Source organism: Mastomys coucha, unplaced genomic scaffold (assembly GCF_008632895.1).
Source record: "Mastomys coucha isolate ucsf_1 unplaced genomic scaffold, UCSF_Mcou_1 pScaffold5, whole genome shotgun sequence".
In the NCBI taxonomy this organism is placed as follows: domain Eukaryota; kingdom Metazoa; phylum Chordata; class Mammalia; order Rodentia; family Muridae; genus Mastomys; species Mastomys coucha.
Window position 1 is genome coordinate 13092889 of NW_022196911.1, and position 19737 is coordinate 13112625.

At 47.3% G+C, this 19737-nt stretch overlaps 1 protein-coding gene across 8 annotated transcripts in view; it reads right to left on the minus strand.

The window, feature by feature from the left end:
* Ccr6 (C-C motif chemokine receptor 6) overlaps positions 1–4798 on the minus strand; it is a 20331-nt gene extending 15533 nt beyond the window's left edge. For all 8 annotated transcript variants that reach the window (XM_031353195.1, XM_031353198.1, XM_031353197.1 and 5 more), the window contains exon 1: positions 4506–4798. The gene's annotated coding sequence lies outside the window, so the exon portion shown is untranslated. The remainder of the gene's footprint in view (positions 1–4505) is intronic.
* Positions 4799–19737: the final 14939 nt, after the last annotated feature.

Consider the following 19737-nt stretch of genomic DNA (forward strand, 5'->3'; position numbering starts at 1 on the left):
AGGGGGGAGAGGGAGAGGGAGGGGGAGAGGGAGAGGGAGGGAGGGAGAATGAGGCCCAGAAAGGTGCCAACTGAGGTCAAAGGGCAAATCAAAGCAAGGGAGAGAAACCAAAGTACTATCCAGAAGTTCAGGGAAAATGCACATCACCTGACACCCAGAAATGGAGGGTACCCCTTTCTCCTGCTAACTGCCACCCACTCAATAGCTGGAGAGGAAGGCCCTGTGGACTGGTGTTCTGAGGGAAGGTAGAAAGACCTGAAAATTACAAGTTTTGGAGGCCAGCTGTGGGGGAGGGGCTGGCTGTGGTGCCCCAGTGCAGGCAGGAAGTTTGGCATCCTTTCTTCTGAATACCTTTGACAGTTTCCCTTCTGTGGGGCTGTTCTGAAAACTGAGAGAGACACCGCGCTTATGGCTGTTGTCCTGGTAGGTCCTGTCTGGTCACTGGTTCCCAAGCATGAGCTCCATCAAACCAACAACTGGTTGCTCTTTATTGAATAGGACATTTTGATTTAATCCTGTAGCCTTTAAAAAACATTGAGGTCCTGATATTAAACTACTCTAGCTGTGGGGTCAAACATACAGCTTTACTCTCATCCAAGTATACAAATAAATGTCGAAACTGATGAGCCACACCCAGAGAGACAGCCGCCAGGAGTAAGCACATAGGACAATGCTAATAGTGTCTGGGCACTTAAGAGCAGCTTGGTGTCTACATCTTCACTTCCTGGATGTCCCTGGATGAGACCAGTCAGTCACACAGGGAGCTGGCTGTCAGAGCTGTGAAATGCCTAGGTTTATGGTCACCAACCCCCACTGCTGGAAATGGTACTCGGCCACCCGCCCTCCCCACTTAGGAAAATTAGCTGAGCAAAGGGCCTGGGACTTCCACTGGTTTACTGCAGGGCTCACTGGCTCCATTCTGCTTGCTGGAAAAGGCTACACTGACTTACAGAGATGGGTCTCCCCCACTTCAGTGTCCCAGGGCAAAAAATATCACAGCATCTGCCCTGGCTGCTATCAAGTATCATAGACCCTGTGGACTAAGAATTTGACACCAATGAGGGCTAACTACCCAGATGTGCCTCAGGATGCATTTCTATGGGGATGACACCAAAATGTACACATGCTGAGCTAGGAGGCCTGGAGAGAGGCAGGAACGGTCCATGCTTGCTCTTCCATCCTTACGTGGGCTAAGTGGCAGGCCCCACTTAGCACAAGGTTGCAGTTATCAGATGCCCTACTAACTCCTAAAGACAGAGCTCCTGGCCTAGGGCCTCCGGGTCAGGTGTGGGGAGCATAGCGAATGTGAGGCCTGTTTCTGAGCCCCATGGAAGGGAAGGAGCTGGAGGAAATACAGAAGCAGCCACAGGGGCAACCCACACTAAACACTAGGTTCCCTTGTCCCCAGTGCTGTGGGGAGCCATTTTTAGCACTGTGGCTCTTTGCTGTGGTGAGTCTGCCCAGCTCTGCCCTGGTCCTGGCTGGCTATCCTGTCCTACCCACGACGTCTTGGAATGCCACCCCTAGACTTCTCCTTAGTTTTTAAGATATAAACCTCTGCTTCCACTTGCCTTTCTTTCTTGGTTTTCCCTCTCGGATTGGTCATCTGTAGGGTTTTTATTGCTTGTCAAATAGAAACATCTTAACAAGTAAGAGGAAATGTGTGCTTGGCCGGATTTATTCCTCTGCTGGGAAGTGTTACGTTTTGTTTCCTTTGAGACAGGGTCTCTTGTGGTCTAGGCTGATCTCCCGCTGACTGTGTAACTGAGGGTGACCTTCTTCTGATGCTCTGGACTCCACCTCCGGAGTACTAGGATTACAGGTATGTGCCATCAAACCCAGTTCTGTGCAGTGCTGGGGACCAAATCCAGTGCCTCTGTCCAGCCCTTCCTTAGATTCTGAATGCAATCTCTCCTTCTTACTCTCTCTCCCTACCTGCCTCCCTCCCTTTCTGCTTCCCTCCCTTTTTTCATTCTTTCCTTCCACCCCTTTCTTTCTTGGCTTTTCAAGACAGGGTTTGTGTAGCTCTGTCCTTGAGCTAGTTCCTCTGCCTCTGCCTCTGCCTCTGCCTCTGCCTCTGCCTCTGCCTCTGCCTCTGCCTCTGCCTCTGCCTCTTGAGTGCTGGGATTAAAGGCATGCACCACCATCACCACCACCGCTGGCCTGAATTCAGTTTCTTACCATCAACTACTGAGCTTTGAAAAATTCCTGGGGAGCTTGCCGTATTAAATTTGGCAACAGCAGTGATGACTGGTACCTGAAGTCATCTCTTTCTACCTCACTATCAGTGAGGGTTACCCATCTGAGCATCTTACACACTGACCGTGAAGCCCCACGAGGGGAAACCATGCTGTAACATAACACCCGGTGCAGTTCCTTCTAGCTTTGTCTTGCCTTCCTTGGCCTTTGCTCATAGTCTCTGCTGAAGACAGGTGAGCATCCTGTCTACATCCAGGACTGTGAGCTGACTCAATGGTCTCGTGTGAGTGTATGGAGTTGGCATGACTGTGTTAGTGGTTTCTGTCAGCCTTTGCCAGTAACTTAAGGTCTATCTTGCCTCATTGGTTGGCATTCCCACGAACTCTCTGCCTCTAGAAGTTCCAAGATAAGAAAAGAGATAGCCATATTTATCAGAACTGTGTCTAAAATAAGAGCCAGTATATATGAAGGCACACCTGAGCATCTCCCCTGGGAGAAGCACCCAGGCTGAGGGCAGGGACCTGCGGTATCTATTTTGGCTATGGTCTCTTTTTCTGCTCATTTCCTCTTTCTGGGACAGGCTTAGAAGATATTATTAGGTAGGAGGTCTCCAGGTAAGCCAGGGCTCAGGAAGCCGAAGTCACTTACTGCAGCAGGGGAAAGCGTGGACGCCTGATGCCGTCCTAGTCAAAGCACAACAGCATCTTTAAGTGACACTCATTAACCCACAGCACCAAGAAACCCACAAGTTTGTCACTTTCACTTGGACATTGATGTTAGCGGAAGAATGTCCTGAGCTCTCCTGAGAATTGCGTGTAAGTGTTTGGTGGATTTGTGCATTTCTACTTGGTGGGCTCCAGGCTCACCAACTGCTTTCTGTCAGCACGAGGCAGAGGCTCCTCCTCCATCCTGACCTTGCCCCTCTTCCTCAACCCTTTCCTACTTTCTGGGTCCATGTCCTCTGCTGAGCTTCATCCACTTTAGGAGACCACCCTGCAACTCACCCTGCTGGCCAGGACACCAGAGTTTGGGTTTGTGGAATCTGCACTTCCTGTCCTTGATACAGACCGTGCTTCTCCAGAGGGGTCTCTCAAATTCCATGATTCTTGGCCAATCTCTGACTGCCTTACAGTAGAGCTGCCTGTGACGACTTTAGTTGTTGTATTCTAGGCATGACTGTGTTAGCGGTTTCTGTCAGTCTTTGCCAGTAACTCAAGGTCTATCTTGCCTCATTGGTTGGCATTCCCACAGACTCTTTGCTTCTAGAAGTTCCAGACTGAGAAATCCGACAGCCATGTTTATCAGAACTGTGCCTAGGCACACTTGAGCATCTTCCCTGGGAGAAGCACCCAGGCTGAGGGCAATACAACAGGCTTCCAGTAAGTCATTCAGAGCTCAGTAGTCGATGGTTGGAAACTGAATTCAGGCCAGGTGGTGGTGGTTCATGCCTTTAATCTCAGCACTCAGGAGGCAGAGGCAGAGGGACAGAGCTCCAGGATAGCCAGAGCTATACAAAGAAACCTTGTCTTGAAAAGTGAAGGAAGGAAGGAAGGAAGGAAGGAAGGAAGGAAGAAAGAAAGAAAGAAAGAAAGAAGGAGGGAAGGAAAGAAAGAAAGAAAGGGGCAGAGGAGAGAGAAGAAAAGAAGAAGAAGGAGGAAGAGGAGGAGGAGGAGGGGGAAGGAGGAGGAAGAGAAGAAGGAGGAGAGGAGGAGGAGGGAGGGGATGGAGGAAGGGAGAGAGAGGTAGAGGCAAGGTAGAGCTCTCACCTAGTGTACATGGAAGACTAGGTTCAGTTCCCAGCACCTCAGAAAACCTAGTACAGTGGTATATGCCAGTAATCTTAGCATTTAGGAGATGGTGGCTGAAGATCAGGGTTATCCTTAGCTACATTGCAAGATCAAGGCTAGCCTGGGATATTTGAGACATTGTCTAAAAATAGAACCAAATGAAAATACACCATATTCTATCTCCTTATGGGGTAGAAAGGGCAGAGTCCCTAACACCTGAAAAATTGGGACTCAAAATCCTTTCCTGCAATACCCAAGGGCATGACTCCTTCCCAACCCTAGACATGGTTGGAGCAACGTTTGATGTTCTAAGCCCCATAGAGTACTCACAGCACTTAAAAGACTACCAAAGTGAGCACCTGCCTTTCATCTCAACAGGACTGAGGGAACCCAAGTCCATAATCACCCAGGACTTGGTGATGTGACCACCACAATATTCTTCTGCCTTCAAAGCCTGCCATTTACAACAACAGCAGAAACACTAGTGTTTCCCAAAGTCCAAGATGAAACAAAACTTACCAATAATGTTCCAACCCACAAACCAGCAGCTGCAGTTTTTCTCTTAAATTTCAGATTCCTTAGATCTTCGCTTCCTCTCACAGGTGTGGAGACCCTGGCCCTAGTCACAGGGGACTGGAAGTGATGATTTCAAACCGCAGGTGACTAGAACGGTGTCTGTCCTTGCAGTTCTGCTCCGGGCTGGGCCCCTCAAAGCAGTGTGTGGCTTGTTCTTTACCCTCCTGGGGGTGGGTACCTTACCACAAGTGTTCTGTCTTCAACAAGCTATAGCCCATATGAAGGTAGCAAAGGTTGGGGCAGGAAGGCACCTTATGTAACTAGGTCAATGATTTCACTGTGACATGCAAATTTTTTTTGTTTCAGAATTATTAAGTCTGTGGAATGCTTCTTGATTCTTGGAAATTACATATCATCTAGATAACTGTAAAGTTCTTTGAAAGGGGGTCCTGTCCACCTAGTGGACTACATTCGGCTACCCATATTTTTGCTACTAGAGGAAGGAAGTGTAAAAACCTCAGCACCCCTAAGGACAGTCTCTGTTTGGCCCTTGGTGGAAAACATCAGTGATTTCTGGTAGGCAAGGTGGGTGACAGCCCAAGGCTCTGGCACCCATGCATCTCCTGTCCTTGTGAGTCTCAGTGATGTCGTAAAAGGCCATTAATAGTTATGTGACACAAGACAAGGGTACTTTCCATTTACTCCTGACAAATAATTTTTGAAAAATGGATATTGTTACCCTTATATCTCAGGCATGAAAAAGCCAGTTCACTTAGGTGTTGAGTCATCTGGAGCTGTGGATTCAGTTAATAAGACTTTCTCTACGGAGCTACATCCATCTCTCCCACCACCAAGCACTCATTCAGTGCCCAGTCTGTGCAGCACAGTGTTCCAGGAATAGGAGAGAGAGCAGAGAGAAAGAGAGAGACGGAGACAGAGAGAGACAGAGAAAGAGACAGACAAAAAGAGAAAGAGACAGACAAAAAGACACAGAGACAGAGACAGACAAAAAGACAGAAAGAGAGAGATAGACAAAAAGATAGAGACAGACAAAAAGACAGAGCAGAGAAAAAGAGAAACAGAGACAGACAAAAAAGAGAGACATACAGCAAAGAGAACAGAGAGAGAGAGAGAGAGAGAGAGAGAGAGAGAGCAGGGAACCAAACAAGTTCCTGACCTTGAAGGATTTACATGCTGATCAAAGGACGGCCAACACCGTGAAATCAAGTGTGCCCAGTATGGCGGCCTTTGCTGTGATACAGCTAGCTAATGGACTCTGTTACATACAGTAATGATATGTGAGAGGGTCTCTGATGGAGAAGAAGGAAGTGGTTTCCATGATAGAGGAATCTAACACTGAAAGAGTCCCGTGGCCTCGGAGCCAAGAGTGATGTTACAAAACTGGGACAGAGGCAAGGCAGGTAGCAAGAACCTAGATACCTCCCATCTCTACACTGATGCAGGAGACTGCCCTCCCCTAGAAAGGAACTGTGGGTTCATGCTGCTTTTGAAGCACCTCGAATTCACATACAGCTGGGGGAGACTTTCGGTTCTCATTGTACTAGCTTGCTTGAGTTTCTATCATCTGGGATTCTTCATCATCCAGATGCATGGAAATGAACTGAGTTGGCTGAGGTGTGACGTCCCTGGCAGCACACAGGCAGCACTGGCTCTTCACTGCTGACAGGATTACAGAATAGAAGTCACTCTTGCCTTCTGACCCACATGGCTCAGAGGAGGGAACACATGATACAGCCTCAGGTCAGCCTGAGTTCTAGGTGATTCCAAATCCCACATCTGGAACTGGTTCATCATCACCAAGAAGGCTGAGTTTACCCACCTCTGGTTTCGACACAACACATTTGATGCCCTTATTCCCATTGGCTTGTATCTGTAGATCTCGTTCCCATTGATGTAGGAAGAGCCTGATAAGAGGGCAGCCTTGAGTAGCCTGGGCACAAAATAAATAAGACTTTCCAAAGTTGTCTAAGTTCAAGCACACACAGCTTGGCTCCAAGCATGACAAGATACCCTGGGCTCCATGAGCCTTCTATTTTCAGAGCCTCTCAAAGTCCCCTAGTCAGGAAATCACAGTCCAGGTCTACAGATGTTGGGATCAAGCTTTTGTTGGTATTTATAGCCTGTCCACTGACGATCAACAACTGTGAACCTGAACTTCATTAAACACACCTTGCTACCACATAACCATGGGGTCTTGGGGGGTTACCACACCCAACACCACTTCCTCATTCATTAAAAGCAGCCTGTTCAGGCTGGTTTGGAAGCATCAGTAAGTCACCCATGATGTGGCTCTTATGTCTAGTGTCTTTTGTCTAGCTCAGCCCCAGCTCACAGTTTTGGGGAAGTTCCTTGTGGCAATGGATATGGTGGGAAGGCTTTGGCCTATCCCATGTGTAGCACCATACCGTTGGGAGCAGAAGCAACTAGAGCAGTCCACAGAGCATCTAAGGTAGAACATAGGGACAGAATCAGCTAAGGTGACACAGCCCACCCACCAGGGAGGGACCTCAGATGAGGAGACTTTTCAGGGATGATAGAGAAGGGTGACCTTGTAGATGCAGGCCATAAGAACCCCACCATTCAGTAGTGTCCTTCAGGAAACCCCGAACAGTCAGCTAGACAGAAGTACCTGCTCTACGGATGGCCAGCCCCTCCCATCAACCCCACAAAGGCCAGTGACTTGATGTAAAAGAAAGGATCAGGTAGTCTTCTTGGGATCAACAACACAGACATCTCATCATGGAGGTTGGTTAACATTTCCGCCCAATTTGTCAGACCTGAGCCCCACGTGGTATAGTGGCTTGGGAAATCCCAGGCAGCTACTGAGACACAGGCCACTCACGACTTCTTCAACTTCTTTGTGCTATTTCACTGCTTGTTTGCTCCCTGCTGTTCTCATCCATAGTTCTTTCAGCTTGACTGTATCTCACTTACTGAAAAACCCAACTCAATGTGAAAAGAGGGAGCCCAGCAAAGTGGGATTCATCAGCCCCACCCCACACCAACTAGACGGAAGCAGTTGCTGCAGAGCAGGCTGGAAACAGCAGTGATTTCACTAGCTGGACACGTCAATTTCTATCTCAGAGGCTCATGGAGGCACCACAGCCTACTCACACACAGGATAACTGTGGGCTGCAGGAGTTGTTCTGCACTGTGAAGGAAGAGGTCAGCTTCTCCACACACAGAACTGTGGAGGAGTGTGAGTACAAGCTAGGAGAGTCCCCTGCAGCACTTCTGTGGGAGATCATTTCAACCTTGTTAGTTTGCCTGACACCTGACAAATAGCGCCTCTTTAAATTATTAAATTAAGACAAAGTTGTCACTATTGATCCTGACCCAGTGTGACTGGTATCCTTGTTAGAAAGACAGTGGTGGCCATGAGGTGGCTCAGTAGATAATATAAACAGTTGCTAGATGGGCCTGCCACTCTGCTTTGATACTCGGAACCTGTGTTGTGGAAGGCAAGGCCCTTGCCTCTTACAATTTTCTCATGGCCACCATATGCCCTGGTATGGGTGTCCCTCCTCCCCAGTAAATAAATGTTAAAGGAAGAAAAACCAAGAGGAGGAGGTGGCTCAGTGGTTGAGAACACTCCCACAGGTCTTCCAGAGGACCTGGGTTCGATTCCCAGCACCCACATAGGGGCTCATAAATGCTTGTAACTCTAGTTCCAGGGGATCAAATGTTGTCCTCTTCTGGCCTCCACAGGCACCAGGGATGTACACACTGCACAGACATACACGCAGGTAAAATACTCATACTCATAAATCAAAAACAAAGATGCCGTCATGTTGCTATGTCCTGTCCTTACACAGTATAAGGATAGAAGGAACTCTTTGGGTCCCCCCTTTGATAGGAACTTATCCCATTCATGAGGTGCTCCTTTTCTGACTTAATCATACCTCATGTGAATTACTTCCTTAATCCTTGGAGGAGAGGACTTCAATTCCAGACTTTGGGGGACACAACTATTAAAACCACTTGTGCATTTGTGCAGTGGTTTCATAGGGCATAAGGATGAAGGTTTAGCTTCCCAACAGACAAAAGCCCCTGACTTGCCTCCTCCCCAGCCTGCTGACCCAGGGCCAGAGGAACAGAAACTTGTCGGCAACTACAGAACCGTAGTGACATCCTGCCCTGCCTGCCCAAGCTGCTGGCTTGGAGCCAGCAGCTCCAAGTGTGTGGGTGCTCCTTGCTCACGCATAGCCCCTCATCAAAAACCTGATTGAGGCCTCTGTCCTTCGCTGTAGGGATGGGCTCAGAACAGAGGAGGAGAAAGGCAGCTTTAGCAGCTAAGACTTGAGCAACCCTACACTACTTCTCCTGGTACATATAGCTCTATGCAAACACCTCCCAAGGCCATCCAACTGTCCATAATCCAGGCAATATGGTGTCTTCACCACCTGCACAGACTGTCCTTATACTCTCCCCTCCTGACACATGCTGTCCCTTTAGAAAGAACGTTATACATTTCCAATTCTCTGTCCCTGTAATGCTTTCACACGCTGGTGTGTAGGCATACATTTTTTGCAACCTACTTTTAATAAGGGTTCAACCTTTTCTCCAGCCCACCACCCAAGAGAGGTAGTGGAAGAGAAAAAGTTATTATGATATAGGGGTGGGAGGTGGACCTGTTCAACAATAGTTCTTTGGGGGCAAACTTGATCTTCTTGGGCAGCAGTTAGTTTAGTCCCATAGCAGGCACCAGATACGATCCAGCAGCTACAGACCAGTCCCTCTAGGTAAGCAGATATCAGGCACAAACCAACAACTATATATAGTTCAATCCTGAAGAAATCTCCAGGCTTGCCAACTGGCCTGAGGTGAGGCTGTGGAAGCAGCAAGCTGCTGCAGGAACCGCACAGCAGTTCTTGGGCAGTTTCTTCTCTCAATGGCAGCATTATCACAAGTTGAGCTCAACAACACTATGTAAGGCAAACCAATACATGCATGTCTTTAGTGAAGAATAGCGAGATGGAGCAAACCAATCTCAGTGCTCATCTCCCACTGTCTCTGGTGTCATATTTATACTCCGTCATCAAGAGTCCTTTCACGTATCTGTTATATCCAAACATATTTTCACCTGTGTCTGCTTCAGGAAAATATTCTGTCCTGTGTTTGCTTTAGCAAGACCTTCTCTCACCCATGTGCTCCAGTGAAACATCGTTTGGCATAACTAACTTTCAAAAGAACAAGAAGCTTCCCCTTCTCTAGTGATAGCTAATGGTGTGGAACGTGGATGAGGACAGTGTAGCACCTGCAGTTTGAATGTGTTCTGTAAACATCTGTGTTTCAGAAAATTAAAACCAATAGTGTTGTGTTAACGTACTTGGAGGTGGAGCCTTTGGGGGTTAAGTGGGAAGGGGATCTGCCCCAACCACACTTCACAAAAAGGTGGAGATATGGCAATGTGATTCACATTTTATTATTAAGAGAACAGAGAACATAAAAAAACAGATCATTTATCCTGGAATCCTCATCCCTGAAAAGTTAGGATTTGTGTAGTGCATAAATTCTTCTGGGGAGATGTAAAAGTAGTTTTTCATGGTCGTAAGTTTATAGATTAAAAGCTTATTTTAACAGCTTCTGAGAAGGCTTGCCATTGGTAAGGATGCTAAAAGGAGTCGAAGAGATGCACAGTGTAGAACTCAGCCATGGTACCTGCTTGGTGGGAGGATAAAGATTATTCCCATCAGGTGTCCTGCACTGGCTAGTGACAGAGGGGGAAACAGAGAGAGTAAAAGGTTTTGTTGCCTTCTTCAGTTCCCTGAATTTTCAAGCAGATGCTCAAAATGGTCCCCTCACTCCCCCTAAGCCACTGAGATAGATGTCCCATCTCCAGGACAATGGCACAGGAGCCTGCTGCCAAGTGCTACGGTGGGCTCTGCTGGGGACCAGAGAGTACCCTTTCTGGATGCCTGATGGGCCTGGGCATAAATCCCCCTTCTTTCTTCATCTGGGATTCCAAAACTTGGCTGGGTTCCCTGGACTAGCCAGTGAGCCTCACTGGACAGCACTCTTACCTAGAGTCACACTTCCCTGATCCCTCCCATGGCTGTCTGATCCCTGAAAACCTGCCCAGTAGGGATTTTGCTGTCCAATGCCAGTAACTGCTTCTAGGCATCCTCTAACCAAGACAAAACTCAGGAGACCTGTAAACACTGTTTCATCCTGGGATAGCATGCCTTTTTATTGTCCTAATACGTACACTAAAAAAATGCACATAGCAAGGATCCACAATGAAAGTTTGTTTTGATTTGCTGGAATGAGCAGCAGCTGAGAGTCTAATTCCTCCCTGATTGCTAGGGAAATTCATAGATTTAAAAGGAACAAAGTTTCACCTTCTATAGCCAGAAGTAATAGTAGGGCTGGATTAATTTTTGCTAAAAACAGTTACTGGTAACATCAAATTGTGGGGACTGGAAAGGTTCACTATATGTGAAAGATGTTGGTCCCCATGAATCAGACAGGTGGAAACGTACTCATTATATTCCTGGCAGTCACTTCCTTTTTGCCTGCATTGAGTTGAGTTATTTTAAAGCATTGCCTGCTACCTCCAGGATCACGCTGTAGTCTGCAGGATATTTGATCACACTGTGAACCTCAAAATTGTGTTATTTACTGAAAAAACCTTGTTGTCATGTAGTTCAGCCCTAGCACATACCTTTAATCCAAGAGCTAAATAAAGTTAACCCTAGGTCAAGAGGCAGAGCAAGTACCAGCTGACAGGGAGTGAACATAACTAACCATTGAATTGAAGGGTATTTAGATAGCACAGAGGAGGAAAAGCTTTATTCCTTCTGGGATGTCAGTGGAATAGGAAGTCATCTGGGAGCTTTCTCTGCCTCTCTGAGCTAGCAGCCTTTCACCCCAGTGTCTGACTCCTGAGTCTTCAATTGGTCAAATCGAATGGTTGGGGTTTTTGTTTATAAAACAACAGTAATTTCCTAACAAAAATCAGTTCTACTGATCAGAATGGAAAGATTCGATCCTCCATCCACTCTTTCTTCCATCTGCTGACAAAAGATGTAGATGTAAAGATTTAAACTCTTTGAGCTGGATGCTACCATTTCTGTCCCCAGATGAGATCCCATTCTTTCTCAGATTTAAGTTTCTGAACCATCTTTTACCTTAGGCCACTCAGATGAAAGATCCTCTGAGCCAGTCTTTGGTAGTCAGTGGTCCAGAAAGAAAAAGCAACCCTATAAATTCAAGTAGAGTGGAAACCTAGTAAATTCTAACCGGGGGGACGTTGATCAAGGCACCAAATATCTGATGCTTATAAAGACAATGATAACAAAATAAAATAAAACACAGGATTCTCCTGGCATGCTGTTGAATCCCTAAACATGTTTGCTCATCTCTTCTTCTCTGCATGATGGTTTCTACAAGTCTGCTTTCTGTTCCTCTTTTTTGACAGACATCTTTCCCTGTTTTCCTTCTCACCAGCATGTCTTACAAGTCCAAGTAGGTGGGACCTATAAACTCTCCTTGGGCAACTGGTACTTCCAAGCCTGAAGGTGCTCACGGTTGAACTCACTGTTCAGCTAAGGCAGGTTCTGAGAGTGTTGACCCCCTCCACAGTCTGATCCCAGTGACTGTCAGGTGTCAACACCTGCCCCATTGGATCTGTAATGAAAGGTGCCTACCAGACTCAGAGACAACAAGTAACTCCATCTTCTCCCACTCACCACCCCCACTGATTTTCTGTCTCTCTCTGACCTGTGATCTGTCCAGCTGTGAAGACCACAAAGCAGGAATGTTTCTTGATGATTTTACCCATTGTCTTCACCTCTTCAGGAAACATCACAGTGGGCGATTGCTTGCTCCTCTCATTGCTTCTGGCAGGTGATGTACCATGGCTTGCGCTGAACGTGATCACTTGATAAAGGTTCAGTGTCTGCCATGCTTCACGGGAATAACATTTTATATTATAATATTATAACATAATAATATTTTATAGAGGAAAGCATCAGAATGAGGAGGTTTTCCTCCTCAAATTTCCACAAGCCCCTCCAGGCACACTTAGGAAGTTGTTGGGTTCCTGTAGGAGACATGGAGGTTTTGTGCTACATGGTGGGCACCAGGGGAACCCTGAACATTCAGCACAAACATTCCTACATGGGGAGGAAGGTAAGACCTGTCATCCACTCAGAAGGTGGGAACAAACATGTTTTCAAGCCTGCTGATCTCTACACTATTTGTGTGGTCAGAGACTTTTCCAGCACCAGACCCTTCCTTGTTTTTTTTTGTTTGTTTGTTTGTTTGTTTGTTTTTCAAGACAGGGTTTCTCTCTATATCCCTGACTGTCCTAGAACTCACTTTGTAGACCAGGCTGGCCTCAAACTCAGAAATCCACCTGCCTCTGCCTCCCAAGTGCTGGGATTAAAGGCGTGCGTCACCACCGCCCGGCCAGACCCTTCCTTAGACCCTTATTATAAGTTGGTTTTATTTCAGTCAATCTGTAGAACCCATGTCTATGGACTTTACAGAGTTTCAATGTAGTCACATCTGATCTGTATTTAGCTTGCTGTGCTCCTCAAGGAGAAGCATTTTCACCAAATCGTGCTATGCTTAAATATGCCTAGAATAAACCACTCAGGGTCAGACTCTGTGGCTCATCTCTCTGCAGCCCCTTAAGGTCACAGAAAGCCCCCCCCCAAGACTGCTGATCCTGCCAGCTGTGCACAATGGGTCTCTCCTCCCCAGCCCTCAACGAAGGAGCTCTGAACTCTGGGCCAGAAGCTTTCTCTTCTCCTATCTGACAGAGGGACTTACTGACTGTATTAACTACTTTAAATCTTCTGTCATCTGTGGGACACTCAGTACAAACAGATAAGTGCAAAAGGCTAAGGGTAGCTTAAGCTTGCCTTTAGATCAGTCTTGGGCAAAACTAATGGTGGGTATCAAGTCATCAAACTTAAGCCTGAAATCAATTCTCTCCTCTCCTCTCCTCTCCTCTCCTCTCCTCTCCTCTCTTCTCCTCTCCTTCCCTCCCCTCCCCTCCCGTCTCCCCTTCTCTTTCCCTCTCTTCTCTCTTCTCCCCTCCTCTACTCTCCTTTCCTTTTCTTCTTGCTCCGTTTTCTTCTTTGAGACAGGGCCAAGCTGAACTCAAACCTGCTATGTACCTGAGAATGACCTTGAACTCCTGCTCCTACTGCCTGGTCCTCTAAGTGCTCAGATTATAGGCATGTGATACCCAGCTCAGATTTTATTCCCTTTTCTTTAAAAAAAAAAAAATAACCAAGGATCTTCCAGAGTATAGTTTCACATCTGTTTCAGGATCAGGACGGCTCTATGGAGTTCTCTGCAGGACAATGTTCCCTTGAGGACCTCCCATTTGCTTCCATGAGTGAGTCACACACAGGGTCCAGGCTTCCACAGGACAACTGGGGATGGGGTACGGTACCTGGCACTAAACCCAAAGGTCCCTAGGTCCCAAACAGAACACGATGAGGAAATGCATGGGCGACTCTGACTCAGTGCCTGGGAAGGTTTTAGTGCACACGGCAGACTCTGTGGACTCATAGAAAAGGTAGGGGACTCACCTTATTGAGTCACTGAACATCTGGTTTCCTTCCTGGGTAGCTCCGAGCCTGGGTGCAACAGAGGCAATGTGGTCAGCATAGGGCTCTGTTGCCCCAAGCACATCTCGATTTTGGTGGACCACTTCAGATTCATTTACAATTCTCTGGGTAGGGCTAGGGAGATGTCTTAGGCAGCATTTGTACCCGAGTTTGGTACCCCACATCCATATAAACACTGGGTAGAGCACCCACATAAAAGGTGGGAGCTGGGGGTTGGAGTGAGTACAGGGATAAATCCTGGGAGCCCCTTGGCTGGCCAGCCAAAGACAATTGATAACATACAGGTTCAGTGAGAGACTCTATCTCAAAAAAAAAAAAAAAGATGGAGAGTGATTGAGAAAGACACTGGCTACACACACACACACACACACACACACACACACACACACACACTACTTAGGCAGAATGGTAGCTCTAATTAGGGAGGGTCTTTAGTGACTAAATTTGTGCTGATTAGAAGTTCTCTCACACTCATGCCTGTTCTCTTGCTAGGGGGAGGCTGAGGCTGGGAGCCTAGATCTCATTCTTTATACCACACCCCAGTCAGAACACATGTCAGGCCAAGCTGAACTCCTGGACCTGTGATAGGAAGAACTGTGAAGCCACACTCCCAAAGCGCAGGGATGCTACGGTGGACCCTATTCATCTGCCACCAGTACCATCTGCCTACTGGGAAGAGTATCAGACTTGGGGAGCAAGCATCCTACCAATGTCTTTGTAGATCAGAAAGGAAACTGGCCTTTTCTGCCAGCTCCAGCCCCTGGGGCTAGCATAGATGTGCGCTGCCTCAGAGGGTGGTCTGAATGCTCAGTGGCATTTGGTCTGAAATAAGTAAGCTCAGTCGCCAATCTAGAAAGGTGGGGGCATCCTGGAAGCTGTGCTGAGGTTGTATAGAGCTGTTGTGGGGAAGAAACCAGCCTGCTCTCACTTCCCCTAGTCTGTCTAAGGGCTGCATACCAGGAACTGAGCTGGGCAGGAGGCACACAGAGGAGAGGTTTTTTTAGTAGATACAACTTTACACAGAGAGAGTGGGATTGGTCACCAGTGTCTCTCATATTCAGCTGACATGGGATAGCTGAACCTGGAAGTGCTTTGGCAGAACACAAGGACAAGGGCCCCTGGTCTCCCCACTGTGCCTACTCTGTTTGCAGGACACCCAATGTCATGTTACAAATATGAGCTACAGAGAGCTTTAATGAGAGGTATGTGGCTGGAGGGGCATCATGCAGAGTTTGACTTGGGTTCTATTCCCAGCACCACACAAAACCTCAAGTCAGAGATACAGCAGGATATCTAAAAAAAAAAAAAAAAAAAAAAAAAAAAAAAAAAAAAAAAAAAAAAAAAAAAAAAAAAAAAAAAAAAAAAAAAAAAAAAAAAAAAAAAAAAAAAAAAAAAAAAAAAAATCAACCTCAAGTTTCAAGGTGCTTAGCAAATTGTCCTGTTACGTTGCATGGTGGAAAAATACAAGGTGTCTAAATAGCCCAAGATCACATGAGACACTGGCGCAGACTGGAAGTGAAACAGAGGCTGTGGGTGCTACTCCATGCAGATCAGAGAGTCCTCATTGCTGTCAGACCACAAGCCCTGAGAGACGGCAGTGTGCCCTGGATTCCAGTGCATCCACTGGGTGTATGCTGCTAAGTGTTTCCTTTATACAAAGAAATGATTTGACTTTTGGTTACTGTACTGGCTGGTTTTGTGTGTCAACTTGACACAAGCTGGAGTTATCACAGAGAAAGAGCTTCCATGAGAAAATGTCTCCATGAGACCCAGCTGTAAGGAGTTTTCCCAATGATCAAAGTGGGGAGGACCCAGCCCATTGTGAGTGGTGCCATCCCTGGGCTGGTGGTCCTGGGTTCTATAAAAAAGCAGGCTGAGCAAGCCATTGGGAGCAAGCCAGCAAGCAGCACCCATCCATAGCCTCTGCATCAGCTCCTGCCTCCAGGTTTCTGCCCTGTGTGAGTTCCAGTCCTGACTTCCTTTGGTGATGAGCAGCAATGTGGAAATGTAAGCCGAATAAACCCTTCTCTCTCCAACTTGCTTTTTGATCATGATGTTTTATACATGAATACAAACCCTGACTAAGACAGTTACTATAAAAGCAAACCCTTCAGAGAACCAGGACTGGAAGTCAGCCCACAAGATGTTGGGTTGTGTGGAAAGAACAGAAACCCAGAACCAAAGACACCTACCAGACTCCAGGAACTCCCTGAACCCAGCAAAATGGTCCAGGGATAGAGACAGAACAGTGTCCTGATAAAGAAGCCTGCCTTAGGTGCCGAGGGCCATCTGCTCCATCTGCTCCATCAGAAGGAGCCTTAGAACCGATGATGGCTGTCAGAAGAAATGTAAAAATTGTCCTTAGAGGCCAGTGAGGAAAGCCAGTTGTCAGGAGGCCTTTGGAGGTAGTCTGGTCAGAGCTGCCTCCTGCTTGACTTTGATTTTGAAAAATCTTGAACCTCTCAGGGAAAGGCAGGAAATTCTGCCCTGATAGTGGAGGACCTTTTGAGGGTCTTTTATTAGTTCCTGAAGCCGATGGAGGAACTAAGCCAGAGAGAACGGAGAGGTGGCAGGACTCAGAGACCTTGGGGAAGTTTGGTGAGGTTCCGGTTCCCTGCAGAGGCTGCTCAGAGGCTTCACGTCACCCAGCCTGAGCCCCTGGAAGCAGTCAAGCATATGTACCTCCCCAGTAGAGCTGGAAAATGCTTTCGTACAAGATTCCTGTGGAAAACCCCTCTGGGCATGGCTAGTAGTTCCTCTGCAATGCCTGTTCCCAGGGACACAGAAACAGTAGCCATGGAAAATACCCTGACTTCTATCCCCTATCTCCTGTCCTCACAGTCAAGCTAGGGGATGAACTGGTGTCTCCTGTCTCTGTTGGCAGGACAGGCCTCAGGGTCCCACTCACAGGGATCTAGACGTGTGTGGAAGAGTGGGTATGGGCAGGGCAGGAAACGGTGACCGTCTGCCAGCTTGGGCAGAAGACTGACCAGGAAGTCACTTTGAATATTAGAAGATACACCAGGATGGACTAAATGTTAAGCTCACTGGTTCTTCGGGGGAAAGGAGCACTGAGCAACAGTACCTGCCCATTTCTGTGGGTTAAGTACCCCGCCAAGGAAAATCTCAGGCACTTAGCCTGGTGTCACTGTGATGGGATTCATTGCCTGCTGATAGATTCAAGACCATGACCTAGGGACTGACAACCCATGAAAGAAAGCACGCTCTGAGCACACACCTGCCATGATACATGATATTCTGAGACAACATGCTGAAGACCATACCTGCAAATAGGTCAGCTGGTACTTAAAGTGGGAGGGACAGGAAGGTTGCAGGGTCTGTGAGATGGTAGGCTGGAGGCAGGGCTTGGGATTTAGATACTCTCTGTCTTGATTGTTTTGGTTCTTTTGGTCTGGGCTTCTAAAAAAAAAAAAAAGGTACTGAAACTGGTCCTGAAATGAATGCATTTAGCTGTATGTAAATTATGTCAGGAGATCTGATATTAAAATGTATGGCTTCCCCCACCCCAGCCCAGGCTCGTGAAGACAGTGAGCCAGAGTCTGGCTCTGAGGCGAGGGAGGGCTGAGTGCTCATGACTGTAGATCCGCTGTGAGGCCTCCATTAGGGAAGCTACAGAGGTGCCTGTCAGAGCAGCTGGAAGCTTGTCCTGGGCTGCTGTCCTCCCACTCACCTAATTCCCATGGAATGATGGGAGAGAAGAGTTTGCTTGAGCTGCTCCACTGTCTTCTTACCTCCCAGTCCTAAATACCAGCACTTAGGGCCCAGGCTGGCTGTGCTTCATCAGAAAAACATGGGAACCTGTTGGATTCCCTTAACCGAGTGCCCATACCAGGGCTCACAACACAGGTGGAATCTCTCACAGGCAAGGAGGCCACAAGGTAGAAATCAAAGGGTTAAGATGCAGCATCGCAGCATCTCTCTGTTCCCAAGCCGCTCCTGGGAAGGAGGCCAGGACAGAGGCCAGCTCTGCTCCTCTGAGGTGGTAGCCACCTGTGGTGTCCTTGACCTGCAGACTTCTGCTGTCTCTGGGTGTTTGCCTATATGCGTGCTTCTAAAAGGCTGCCACAGTGCTTCGAGACAGCCTCAACTTGAATTCGTAGCTAACCACACATCCCAAAAGTTATTTCTGAGGGTCCAGGTGGCCTTGCGTTATGGGGAGACACCATCAGCTTCATGTACAGGCTAGATTTTCTCTGGTTCTCTATATAGCCAAGATCTACTCAAAAGAATCCCAGAGGCCTGAGAATGAACTCTCAAGTCCCTACCCAGGTGAGTTCCTGAAAAGCGAGGTGTGTCTAGCCCAGCAGTGGGTGACCCCTGACTGTCTAGATCAGTGGTTCTCAACCCTCCTAATGCAGTTTAATCAGTTCCTCATGTTGTGGTGACTCCAACCATAACATTATTTTCATTGCTACTTTATACCTATAATTTTGGTACTGTTATGAATTGTTATATAAATGTGTGTCTTCTGATGGTTTCCCTGTGAAAGGGTCATTCTACCCTCAAAGGGGTCAGCATTGAGAAACGCTGTTCTAGACAGACACTTTCGAGTCCTCCTTGGGCTCTTTTCTTGACATCAGATGTAGCAGCAAGTCCTGCTTTTCTCTCTCTTCTGTATAAGTGTTCCCCCTGCTCCAACCCCTGTCCTCCACCATTAGTCTCCACCCCTCAGAGAAGGAAGACAGTTTTAGTGATATTTGGAGCAGATTTATATTCTGGGAGTGCCCAAAAGCTTCAGAATAAAACCCTGCATAGTTACTAGGACTCACAGGGTTCACAAGGGATTGCCCATGCTCATACATCTACTTCCCAAAGTTTCTTCCCTCTTTGTTGTTTGTACCAGTTGCCTTGGCAACCATGCTATCCCTTGAATGTGTTTCTCCATCCCCACCCCCCACCACCTCCTCAGACACTCAGCTGGCTCCTCCCTTTCCTTGGCTGTTTCTGACTGTCCTTCTCACAAGAGTTTGGGTTCCCAGAGATTCCTCGGCAACGTTTGTTCCCACCTCCTATCTGTCTGATTGCACAATGTCCAGCCCAGAAGGGCCAGGATCCGTTTTGTTCCCTGCTGTTCCTCTCTCGTTTAGGTCAGGGCCAAACAAATAGCAGGTGCTAACAGATTTGTTCTAGACCAAAGACGTACGTGGTGCAGTGGTTGATGTGATAAATTAGAGTGTGGGTAGTCACAACGCTTATCTCATTTCTGCAACAATCTGTAGACCCGATCTCGTGTCGATCTTGAGTCGATGTAAAGATAGACGTCAATCTGGGGCAAGCCAGTTTTTTGATTTGTCATCTACAAAAGGGAAGAGGTTTCAACTTGAAAACAAGAAGCCATAGAAGAGGCACAAAGCTTCCGAGGAGAGGTAACTTCCTTTCCAACTTCTCCTTGCTGGCGATCCAGCTCATTTGCCCTAGTAAGGACCCTGTAGACACAGCAAAATCCACAAAGCCATCTCAGCCCTTAGGTCAATGACTGGGTCACATCCTAGACACTATCACTTTACAATTTCCATTTTAAACTGGGCATCCCCTCTCTCACTACACTATTATAGGGTACTATATCAGTTACTTTTCCAATTTCTGTGACTAAATACCTTTCCTCC